This window comes from Halyomorpha halys, unplaced genomic scaffold (assembly GCF_000696795.3).
Source record: "Halyomorpha halys isolate HHAL.00 unplaced genomic scaffold, Hhal_1.1 Scaffold890.1, whole genome shotgun sequence".
NCBI lineage: Eukaryota > Metazoa > Arthropoda > Insecta > Hemiptera > Pentatomidae > Halyomorpha > Halyomorpha halys.
Window position 1 is genome coordinate 98,131 of NW_027106803.1, and position 11,858 is coordinate 109,988.

General features: G+C 30.6%; 1 long non-coding RNA gene across 1 annotated transcript in view; it reads left to right on the forward strand.

Annotated features, from left to right (window-relative positions):
* Nucleotides 1-11,072: 11,072 nt before the first annotated feature.
* Nucleotides 11,073-11,858, forward strand: part of LOC136795227 (uncharacterized) — a 3,994-nt gene continuing 3,208 nt past the window's right edge. Inside the window, exon 1 of the long non-coding RNA XR_010842799.1 lies at nucleotides 11,073-11,193. This is a non-coding gene — a long non-coding RNA (uncharacterized lncRNA). The remainder of the gene's footprint in view (nucleotides 11,194-11,858) is intronic.

The window sequence follows — 11,858 nt, forward strand, 5'->3', positions numbered from 1 at the left end:
ATATACACATACATATATAAGGCTCTACCGGTTTACTATGACAAATTCATAGCCGTGGAAAATAACTAAAAAATTTAGCAAATTAAAAGTGTGCGAAAATATGAGGTAATGTAAGGAAGTATTTGAATTTGTTTGCCAATTAAAGTTGGGAGGCCACAGAAAAAAAGAAAAAAAAGGAATGAAAAGGTGGCATTTTTGCAAATAAATTCGGAGTAAAACATTTTTAAAAAAAGATCATGAGACAGATAAAGAGATTAAAAGATAGATGTTTCTGCTAGCGTACCTACCTATATATTATAAAAAAATCTTACCTTTCCTAAGGGTTAACCTAAGTAGTGGGAGACACCTTTATACCTGATGTTCCCCTTTTCCCTCAGTTGTCCATTATGTTACAATCTGACAGATGATTACCCCTATGTTATTATTTATTTTTTATCAATTTTCTCAATATCCCCCTCTTACATACTACTACACCTCTCCTATACCATTCCTACTTCACCTATCTGTTCTACCTTTTACACCTATATCTTTACCATATTTATAACTAATTTTAATAAATATCCTCCTACAATTTATTTATATAGATTTATAACTGCCACACCTGGTTATATTTATTAGTAACTTGTTTCTAGTCTACTTAAATCTGTATACTTCCTTATATTGTAACTATCAATTCTTTTTTATATACTTTATAAACATAACAATTGTTTTGAAATGTTTTTATTTTAATGTTTTGTTAATTTTAAAATGTTTGTATCTTGTTTTTTGCATTAAGCCCTGACGAGGGCGGGACGAAACGTTGGTTAATACAATAAATAGTTTTCTTTTACTATTTTGATACCTTTAGTCTATCTTCCTATAATAAAAAAAAAGTTTGGATATAACAACTTTACTGTCGTTCAGAACAATTTATTGTTGGATTGATTTTATTCCTTAAAAATTATCTGCACAAAATAAGACTGAAGATCGTTTGGAAGGTTTTTATTTTAAAGGTTAATTTGTATTATATGTTAATTTGTATACATGTATTGACCTGTGAACTGCAATTATTATTATCCGCATTGTCATAGTATTTAACTGTATTCTTACAGGTATTATTTCCTGCAATATATTCTCCAAGATTTTCGCATTAACAAAGTAGGATTAAGAAATACTAGTTATGTTTTGTGTTTTTCTCCGTATATAAAAAAGTTAATAAATCCAAGGCAATTTTTAGGAAGTCGTATTTTCTTCAATTATTGGTCCTTTTGTTTTTCATCATAAATTTCGGACGTTATTCGGTTAGTTAAATATACTTGGTCATAGACTCATCGTGTGTATGAAAAAGGCATGTACTATTCATATTTAAACTGGGTGAAACATTTTATCATATTATCCCCACCAATAATAAATACAGTGAAAATATGAGAGGAAAAATAATGATATATTGTGAAAAACCAACCCACTGATTGGTGATTACGGGTTGAATATAACCAAATATAATCCAGTCGAATCCCGCACGAACCCCATCCACTCAACAGTATTGTTCCTCCCCCCAGGAACCTGTTCACAACACCAGTTCATATTCAGATCAGCAAACAGTATTCAATACCTTTCTACCACAACCAACCGTAATTAACATACATTCTACTACCTCTAATCAGATTTAAAAAAAAAAAAATTATTCTGATTCACGTTCACGTCTTTTTCCAAAGCTAACACAATTTCAGTTTGCTGAATATATGAATGTACCTATAACCAAGGATCGGAGATTTTAACAGTATTCAAAAAGGAATAAATTCACTTTCAATTAGTGACACTTTGAAAATTTCAAAATGAAACATAACGTTTCCTGTTTCCAATAAGATAAAAAAAAAGTCTGGAAGTTACATACCATCCTCACTATTTTAAATCATTAAATAAAATCTATGAAGTGTGCCGTTGTTGGAATACAGGAGTATCCCGAAAGAAATTGAACAGATTCAAAATTGTTGCTTTAGGTGAAAATGATATCGTATCAGAAAAATATCTGGTCTGTCCACTCCACCCGACCTTGCCAACCGGTTAGAGTGCTAAGTCCAATTTATACAAACTCTTTGCTGTATCTTTGTTACTATTAGTCCAATTAAGATATTTTTTGGCAATTCAATTATCTAGAATGAGGCAAATACTTTTTAATATACTTCAATATACTTTAATTGATTAAAGAGATATATTGTTTTGAATTTATTTCAAAAACCGATACAGAAGTCATCTCGATTACATGGGGGCCGGTCCTAACACCTTTAAAAACATGGTTAAACTTTTAAAACTTCAATATTCCATTTGTATATCTTTGCTCATAAAAGTCAGATTTTTAAGAATTTTTTAAAATTTTATTTATTTTTTATTGGGAATTTAATTTCCTTACAAAAAGCAGCTGATATAGTTCATATAGGGAAACATGTTTTCGAAAACAAGTTTTGCTATCTTGAAATATATAACCACAAATTTTAAGGAGAAGAGATTTTTTTGGTGAGGGGAAGGAGAGAGGGACTATTACAAAGGTTTGTTATAGAAACTGATATTAGTTTATCAACAAACAAAGGGCAATGCGCTGTATCTTAGTTTATAGTGAGCCGATTTCGATAATTATTTGTTTTGTGGGGAATTTAATTATCTTTTAAATATGTTCTAATAAATTTGAGTAGTGAATTGGATACATTTCGGGTCATACCCAAATAAAATGTTATTTTCATTACAGCAATTACCCCATGGTGAGGTACATAGCCATTGGAGGCCGAAACCATGTAGGAAAGAGAAACAGTTTTACTGTAGATAAACTACAACGCAATTTAATCAATAAAAGTTTCCATACAAGCACGACTGAAGTACGTTATATTTAGTGTTATTTCATACGTCATTCCTAAAACGCTTTAGACGTTTTCTTACAAAAAGAAATAAATAAAATTTTTCCAAAAATATTTTATGAAAAGTAAATGTCATATTTGGGCTAACATATCCAAATTGGTGAAGCCATTATTAGGTCAGTATTATGAGAGAATCGGGAACCAAACAATTTCCAGAAATACCAATTACTGATTGTGTTTTACATGGTTAAACTGATTAGTATTAATGAATATTCAAGTAAAACACTGTTCAATAAAAATATTTTGTTAAAAAATAAACGAGTTATAAAACTTTAGAAACCAGCTTCCTTAGCAAAAAGAGGTTGCATCCATGGTTTATGTAGAAGTCATTCTGCTAATTACAACCAGAAGTATTCCATAACTATGGTAAAATCTATTCTATGGTGTCAATATCAACAGTAATCGGAATCGATTTTATATGATCATAAGTCCTCAACGAACTGAGTAGCGAAGAACCCTCTTGTTCAGGGAACATTGACTTAACGCCACACTTAAAGGTGAGTGAACAAGGACGATAATGCTTACAAAGAGGAAAGTAGAAAAGATTCGGCAGAACCCCTTAGCTTAACCTTCACACTTGAGGAACTTAGCAATGCAACGTGACATTCAAGGGCACATATGTGCATCATTCCAGCAATTGTTTTCCGTCACATTTCACTGAGCCCCTTGCTTACCTTCCCGCAGGATTGCCTCATTTTTAAAGAATACATTCTTGGAGGGGAACCCCATGCACCTGCGTCACGCGAGGAGAATACCAATAGTTAACGAACCGTGCACGGGGAATCTCAGCACTGGTAATGCCCTACCTCTTTAGAATCCTCTATCGATGTCGGTGCACTTCGACGTAAAGCCTCTTATTCACCCAGACCTGTTTATTTCTAACATCCATGGAATAAATAAACAGCAGCGTTACAACTACAACAGTTCAAAGGATGCAGGCAGCTCAGAAACTCAGTAAGTTATTGATATGCTAAGCTCACATCACTAACTTACAACATAACAATGTTTTCTGTTTCTAAACTTAAAAGCTAGAATTAAAAAAAACTATTATCCTTCCGACTGTTCTTTAGGGATGCGAAACCTGGCATCTTATATTAAAGGAGGAACAGGGCCTTAAAGTTTTTGATAATAAAATATTCGGACCAATGAAGAATGAGTTAACCGGAGAATTTAAATTAGGTTATGGACTAGACGATATAATGTTTAACAAGACAACAAATATCTAATAATAACGTCAAAAAAAAATCAGGGAGGTAATGTTTGGGAGAAAGACAAATTTTATACCTAAAATTAACCTACATTAAATTAGGAAATGCGATGAAAATTGATGGGAAAGTTTAGATTTCTTTTTCCCTAAGCAACTTTCCAGTTGACACAATACTAGATTAATATTAAACGCTGCTTTTCTGCAATTATGGCATAGCTAAAAATAATCTATGAAGAGAAGATGGTTGGGGATGCGGTGAGAAAATAAAACAAATAAGTTGAAAAAACCAATTTAATAATGCCAACGTTTCGGCCAGAATTTTTGCCTTCATGAGGGTTAAGAACAAAGAACAAAAGAATACAAAAATAAATAAATAAAAAGAGAAAATATAAACAGAATGATTAAAGTAAAAAATTGTACAGAATGAAAATTAATAAAAATAAAGTGATGAAAGAAGTGGAAATAAAACGAATATATAAGTAATTCAATGTGTAAGTAAATACAAATTTAAAGATATGTAATGCAAAGAAGGAAAGAAATATGAATATTTTAATTTTATAACAATTTAAAAATTAAAGTTATGGAAAGAAAAAAAATATATGTAACTAATGAAATATGTAACCATAATATTAGAATGAAGAAAAAAATTAAAGTTCAGAAAGACAAAAGAAGTGAATAGACATTTTGTTTATTTATTCTAGTGTTATACTTACATGCTTAATTAATTACGTATATTTTCTTTCTCTCATTTTTTTTTCTTTCCATAACTTTAATTTTTAAGTTATTATTCAATTAAAATATTCATATTCATTTGCATTGTATAACTTTTATTTTTTTATTTCCTTAATTAAGTTATTTAACGTACATATTTAATACGTTTTATTTTCCATTTATTTCATCAATTTATTTTTATTAATTTTCATTCTGTAAAATTCTTTACTTTAATCATTCTGGTTATATTTTCTCTTTTTATTTTTGTATTCATTGGTTATTATCTTGTTCTTTGTTCTTAACCCTGATGAAGGCTAGAAATTCTGGCCGAAACGTTAGCACTATTAAACAAGTTTTTCAACTTATTTGTGTTATATTCTGACCGCACCCCCCAACCATCTCCTCTTCATATATATTATCCAAGGTCAACTATCTTCTCATCATTAAAAAATAATCTAACGTATTATGTTGATTATACATTAGGCAGAGAGTACATTCTGACAGCCATACTTGGAAGAGTGAAGGGGAAGTGACTCCAGTATGCTTTATTATCTATATAATACATTCAATTCAAAATAAAATTGAAACCTTATATCTCGTCATAAGTGCCATTATTAAATCAAAGCAGCGATATAAACTAAAATAAAAAATATATTAACAAGTTATTCAATAGAACCTAGTAAGGTATATTGCTAATAAATAGCTAATAGCTCGGGATAGAAGCTGGATAATGAGAAAAATCTATCTGACAAGAGGTCAACCATCGACCTCAACTAAATCAACCGCTTTGACAGCAGAAGGCCGCTAGTTACAGCAAATAGCTTAGTTTCATTAAATATCCATTCTGAGCAGGTACGTTTCCTTTTCAAGATTTATCTAGCTCACTAAGTGCTCCAGGTAGAGCGCACTGCACCTTGGATATTCCTCTTTGAATCAACCTAACAAAATAGATCTGTAGTATAGAAATATTAAAAATATTCATATACATGCACAAAAACACATATGTGGGTGAATATGTTAAGGGGAGGGGGTGTGTATATGTATGCACAAGTATGTATAAAAATAAAAAAACAGTAATTATATTTTTAAATAATGTTAAATTATAAGCGACAAATTAAAAAATAATGTTAATTAAATTGTAAATAAATTAATAATAAATTGAATATGGTCTCGGTGCGGTAAAAAAAACTCAAATAGTGATAGCTATTTTAATCGAGCCAACGTATCGCCCCACGTTACTGGGCTTCGTCAGGGCTGAAAAAGATACTAACACTTAGCATAAGCAAACAAGTAATGGAAAATTACAAGGGTATATACCATGAAACGTAAAAATTAAATAAGAAAAATAACAGGTTATAAACAATAAATGAAAACGGAAATAGTAACAGATAAAGAGAAGAAATATTAAAGAAAGTACAAACTAAGAGATGAAAAGGGGGATTAGAATAAAATCAAGGGGATGAACGAGACAGAATTCACACCTGTTTTGACAGAAGTCTTAAGCCAGAGTGAACCGTTTGTATTGGGAGGAGAGGTAATAGCACTTAAGTACGTCATATTTAAAAATAATTTTAAAGTAAACATTGTAGAAAATAAAAAAAAAATATTAAAATGAGGTAAACAATAAATGATAATATACATACTAAAGGGAAGAAGGAATATATGAAAAAAAAATAAAATGTACACGGATAGAAAACAAAGAAGAAATAAAGTAAAAAAAAAAATTGGGATACAATACATATAAATGATACAGAAAGATAATATACCAAGTGATTGGGGATACAGAGGTATGTAAAATATATAATCGACAAATTAATAATAAAGTATACTTAAGCTTAAATATACTTACATTAATTACTTTATTATTAATTTTTATATTATATAATTTACTCTGTATCCTCACTCACTTGGTATATTGTCTTTCTTTATCATTTATATTTATTGTATCCCTTTTTTTTTTAAAATATTTCTTCTCCTCCTCTATTCTGTATATTATCATTTATAATGATATATTTGTGTATTGTGATATATGATCTTCCAGTAAATAAATTAAGCTTAGTAATAAAGTGATAACAAGAGTCCTAATTTGTTGCAGGTAGGTTTTATTGTTGATATTGTTAATAAGGTTAATAGAAAACTAAAGATAATTTCTATAGAATAGTTTTGTATTAGAATAATGTTGTTCGTAAGTGAATTTTTAAAAAGCTTGATTGAAACTATTATGATATTAATTTAATACTTATTTTTGTTTTTAAAGATATAAGGCCTGCAGAAAAAAACAATTCAATGAATTATGACATCAATGATTAAGGTATGTTCCAGAACGAGAGTATTGTGTGAGAAGGTAATATAATAATAAAATGAACACAATGTTTATAGGTTGTCTCCATGAGAATTGCCTAAAGGCCAAAACGTCGGAAGTTTTTAAAATAAAAAATTGGGAGTAAAATTGGATTATTAATGTTTGTGTTAATAATAAAAAAATATTCAATTTTACGACCGAATTCTATGTAAAGCAATGATTTGTGGATTAGAGTAACATCTTAAAACTCGATTGTGGTAATTTTTGTAGTTAATCTTTAACATTCGGTACAAACAATTCTGAAAAGATTTTAAAAATTCTTTTGAATTCAATGAAACCTAAAAATTCTTTTAATCCATACCGTCATTTTTTCTGTTGCAATGATAAAGTGAGTTAAAGAATGCTCTGGCGTACATTATTTACTCAAAACAAATAAATTTAGGTTGATGGACTAATTATTTGAATCTTTTACTTTTCTTTTCGATTTAAATAATACTTCCCAAGCTATTTATTTATTCAACAAAAGATTCAAAGATGTGGGTTAAATTCCAAATTGACTAAATAAATCTATAACATACAATATTTTATTAAACAACAGAAAAAAACAAAACAAGCTGGATGAACAATATATTGTGCTTGTAAGCATTGCAATACTTTTTATTATGTATTGCTACTTGTGATAAACCTATTTCGCAAAATATTTCATTTAAAAATTAAAATTTATTCCTAAAAAGCAAATTAAATGTTTTATAGCTGTAGCAATCCGTAAATACATTCCGATTAAATTAAACGCTTTTTAATTATCATGGAATATCCCCTCCCGAGAGATAATTTTATAATTTATTCCAATTAAAGTTGAACCAGGTTGACATTAAATACATCGTAATATTTCGCTCGATGTTTAAAAAAAAGCTATAAAATTCCAAAATTTATAATCATATCCAAGGATAATAGGATTACAGAGGTTGTAATCCTTATCAGCTTATCATTTTTTATCAGTAAGCAGGCATTAAATTCATATTAATTGTTTCTTTTATTCCAGTTAAACTTATCATATCTGTTTCAGGTGAGATACCATTAGAAAAGTCAAATATATCACTTATATAAGCATTTACCACACCATTCATGAGACCCAGAAAAATTTAAAGGAAAGTAAAATCCATGATGGACTGACTAGCGATAGCTAGATTTTACAACAGAGTTTAAATAATCCATGGTCCAATGCAGAATAGATGCAACTCAACAATAACTGAATAAATTCAATAATTTAACTACAGCGGGATAATCCAGGTTCAGAATAATCCGCCACCTCACATTCCAATATTCTAATCATGCGGTTGGTTTGGATTTCCGAGGATCCGGATTCAGCAAATAAAATTGAAATTCAATTATCAAGTGAGGTTGAAAAATTCAAACCAGGATTTCACATTTCAAATAATTTTAATAAAGCTGTCCCTAATGTTGATCGAACTGAATATTCTTTAATATCTCTCATCATAAAAGAATAATTATGAGTTTTTTTTTTTTTATTCTTTATTGAAAAACCAACCCCCATTTTACAAATTATTCAACAGTTCATTCAATTGGTTTAATTGATCTAATCGCTACACAGATTGAATTGCTCAGTCGAGGAATTCAAACTTAATTTACATATACTTTGTAGTCCAGATCGTATTATTTTTTCTATATAGTCTAAGCAGGAAAACAAAATTAAGGTGTTATTTCAGCTTTTAAATAAAAATATTAATTAAACAAAACACGGTTTACTAAACATTTTTTTATATAGTAGAGAGATGATAATATAAGTTTCCCTTATCACGGCTAATCAATCAAAATAGTTTACAAAAAAATATAATAAAGTAATGTAACAAAAAAAATTATACACAATATAAAGAAAATTAAGCTTAAGTAAAAATAAAAAATATATTTGATATAGGTGGACTAATAAACAATATTTGCACACAGCCTTCAGAACTAGCCAAGCTTCCTCCCCCCCCTTCAAATGGAAGGCAAAACTGGGCAAAACTTAGGTACAGAGAATCTTTCAGTCACGTCACTGGCATTAAACGTCAGAGGAAACTGAGTGAGAACAAATAAATTGGTGCTTAATTTTTATCTCTATGTTGAAGGTTTATTAATAAAGAGAATAAAATTCGTTTATAACAGACTACACTATTGCAGAGATGCAATGTGTCATAGCAGTACTAAAGATAACTGAGGAGTATTTAATTGAACGTTAATGTAACTGTGGGGTCTACAAATAAATTTTGATAAGACCGAATACATGCCAGTAAACTCAAAGAGTTTACTCTTTGGACCTTTAGATTAATGGAAGTGTATGTAGGGTAGACACCTTCAAATACCTAGGGTCGGCAAGAGATGGGAACGGTGAGTCGGAACCAGAGGTTAGGAGGAGAGCAGGTCTTGCAAGAAGGTTGACTAGAATGTTGCACCCAAGCCTCTGGAATACCGTCATCTCAACGGACAACAAAAGGCGAATTTTTAGAAGTATTGTTGAACCCTCACTTAACAACATCGTAGAACCATGGACACAACTCAGGACTCTACTATAAACTACAAGCGGCAGAGACGGATTTCTGGAGGAGATGTCTGAGGATTACCCGCCTGGATAGAGTCAGGAATGAGGATATCATGATCAGGCTAAGGGTGACCGAAGGAGTTCCGAAGAGAATTGAAAGGAGGAGGCTGCAATGGTATGGGCACTGTCAGCGGATGCCAGAACATAGGTGGCCGAAGAGACTTCTGCAAAGGGAACAACAGGAAGACCCCGAACACGGTGGAAGGACTGCGTGAAGAAGGATGTGTCTGGCTGAGGACTTGAGGAGGAAGGATAGATGGAACAGAGAGAAGTTCTTAAGGTTCTGTGGTTTGGAACAATAACGACTTATGTCCAAATTAATAATTTAAAAAACTGGATTTCAAATGATTGTTATCCTATAACAAAAAAACAAAACGTTAGATAAAAAACTAGAAACCTCTAAAATTGGACTTTGTTGTTGCAGCTTCAAGTTACAGATAGTTTCGTTGGGAAAATATATAAAAAATAATTTACTTTTTTTCGGTAATGGTTAAAATTGTGGGAAGGAAGAGAAATATATAAGTTATATATAAGAAATATATAACATACATGCCATATCTAATACCAACAAATTTTCAATCATTTGCCTCAATCTGAAAGGAAATATTAAAGTGTAAGAAAAAAAGGTAGATAAACTTCTAAAGTCCACTTTTTTCGGAAGAAATGCTTGAATATATAGAATAAAACAAGTAAAATAATTGAATTTAGTTGAAACGTGAAATCTGGTAATTAGCAAAATTTATTATGGTCTCATCTTCATGTCGTTTTGGTTCGATTATTTTTTTTCGACAAATGGTTGTTTAGCTTTCAAACTGATTAAATTTTATTTGCCATAATCAAAATGTCAGCCTGGAGCTAATTATACCATTAATATCATAGAAAGCAAAATGTTGAAACTTAATTATCGGATTAACTCACTTTGAAAACATTTTATCGTACATTTTCATGTCTCAATTATTTAATTATTTTTAATGGATAGTAAAATAAAACGTGGGCAACATGGCTCCATCACTGATGTATTTCTTCCTCGTTTTCGCTTTAAAAAAAGAAATTTGAATAATGGTTTAATTTTTTCAGCGATTAAATAAATGATTTAATTAAAACCTCGAAACAACAGCGAAGTAGGATGGGAGGAACCTTAGGTACACACAATGTATTTCCCTAATAAAAACTTAATTCTTAATAATTGCAATCCTCTTATCAAATTTGGAGGGATTGTAGAAGTTAGCGAAAAAACATAAGTGAAACGTACGACACATTAACTGATTTTCCGATTTAATTTCATGATACTGAAAACAACCCTACATATTTAATTTAAGCTATTTTGATCCTAACGTGACCTGTGAAGACCCCCGGGTCTATAAAGCGAGTTTGATTTTCTGCATTAGGTTAAAGTATTTCAATGATATATCTTTTTCCTAAACATATTTACTAAACTAGCAGAGGAAATCCATAAAGAAGAATCTTACACCGTTCTGTAGCTATTGTGAGTTTCTCACTCTTTCTTATTTTTTATAAGCATGCTCAGATGTAGTTTTTAAGTTCAGCCTATCATAAATATTCAAACAGAAGTCTGTTGGTGTCCTTATATAGGTTTACCAAGCTCTTTGTTTTATTTGGTAAGGCTAGTTAAGTATTCATGCCGTTTGGTTATGCGTTTAACTCTGTTGAAGATTCCGCTGCCTCCATCCATTGTCTACGACGGAACATCTCTATTAGTCCTTTCATTGCGTGGCCCTGGAGGCTCCAGGGTTAATAAGGTTACTTACATGTTCTCAGACATTTTCGAGCCCTTTGTCGTGTAAATTGGTTCATCAGGCCCCAATCAGTGAAGGATTCTCTTTGTAAGCGGGACGGTTACTCTAGGTTCTGTCCCAGGTTATTGGTTTAATCAGCTGAGGTAACTCTCCAAGGACAAAGGATCCTAGTAACGCGAAATTGGAGTATCCTTTAAAACAGATGTAACGTAATTTTAATAAATAAATTGAAAAACAACTTTTAGTAGTTTGGTCAAGCAGTTTTCAAATTATTCATAAACATGATTGGAGAAGTTTGTCGGGGGTGCGGTCAGCAAAGAACAACATAAATAAACAAAACCATATTTATTTATTTTATGCCGACGTTTCGACCTGAGTTTCAGGTCTTCATCAG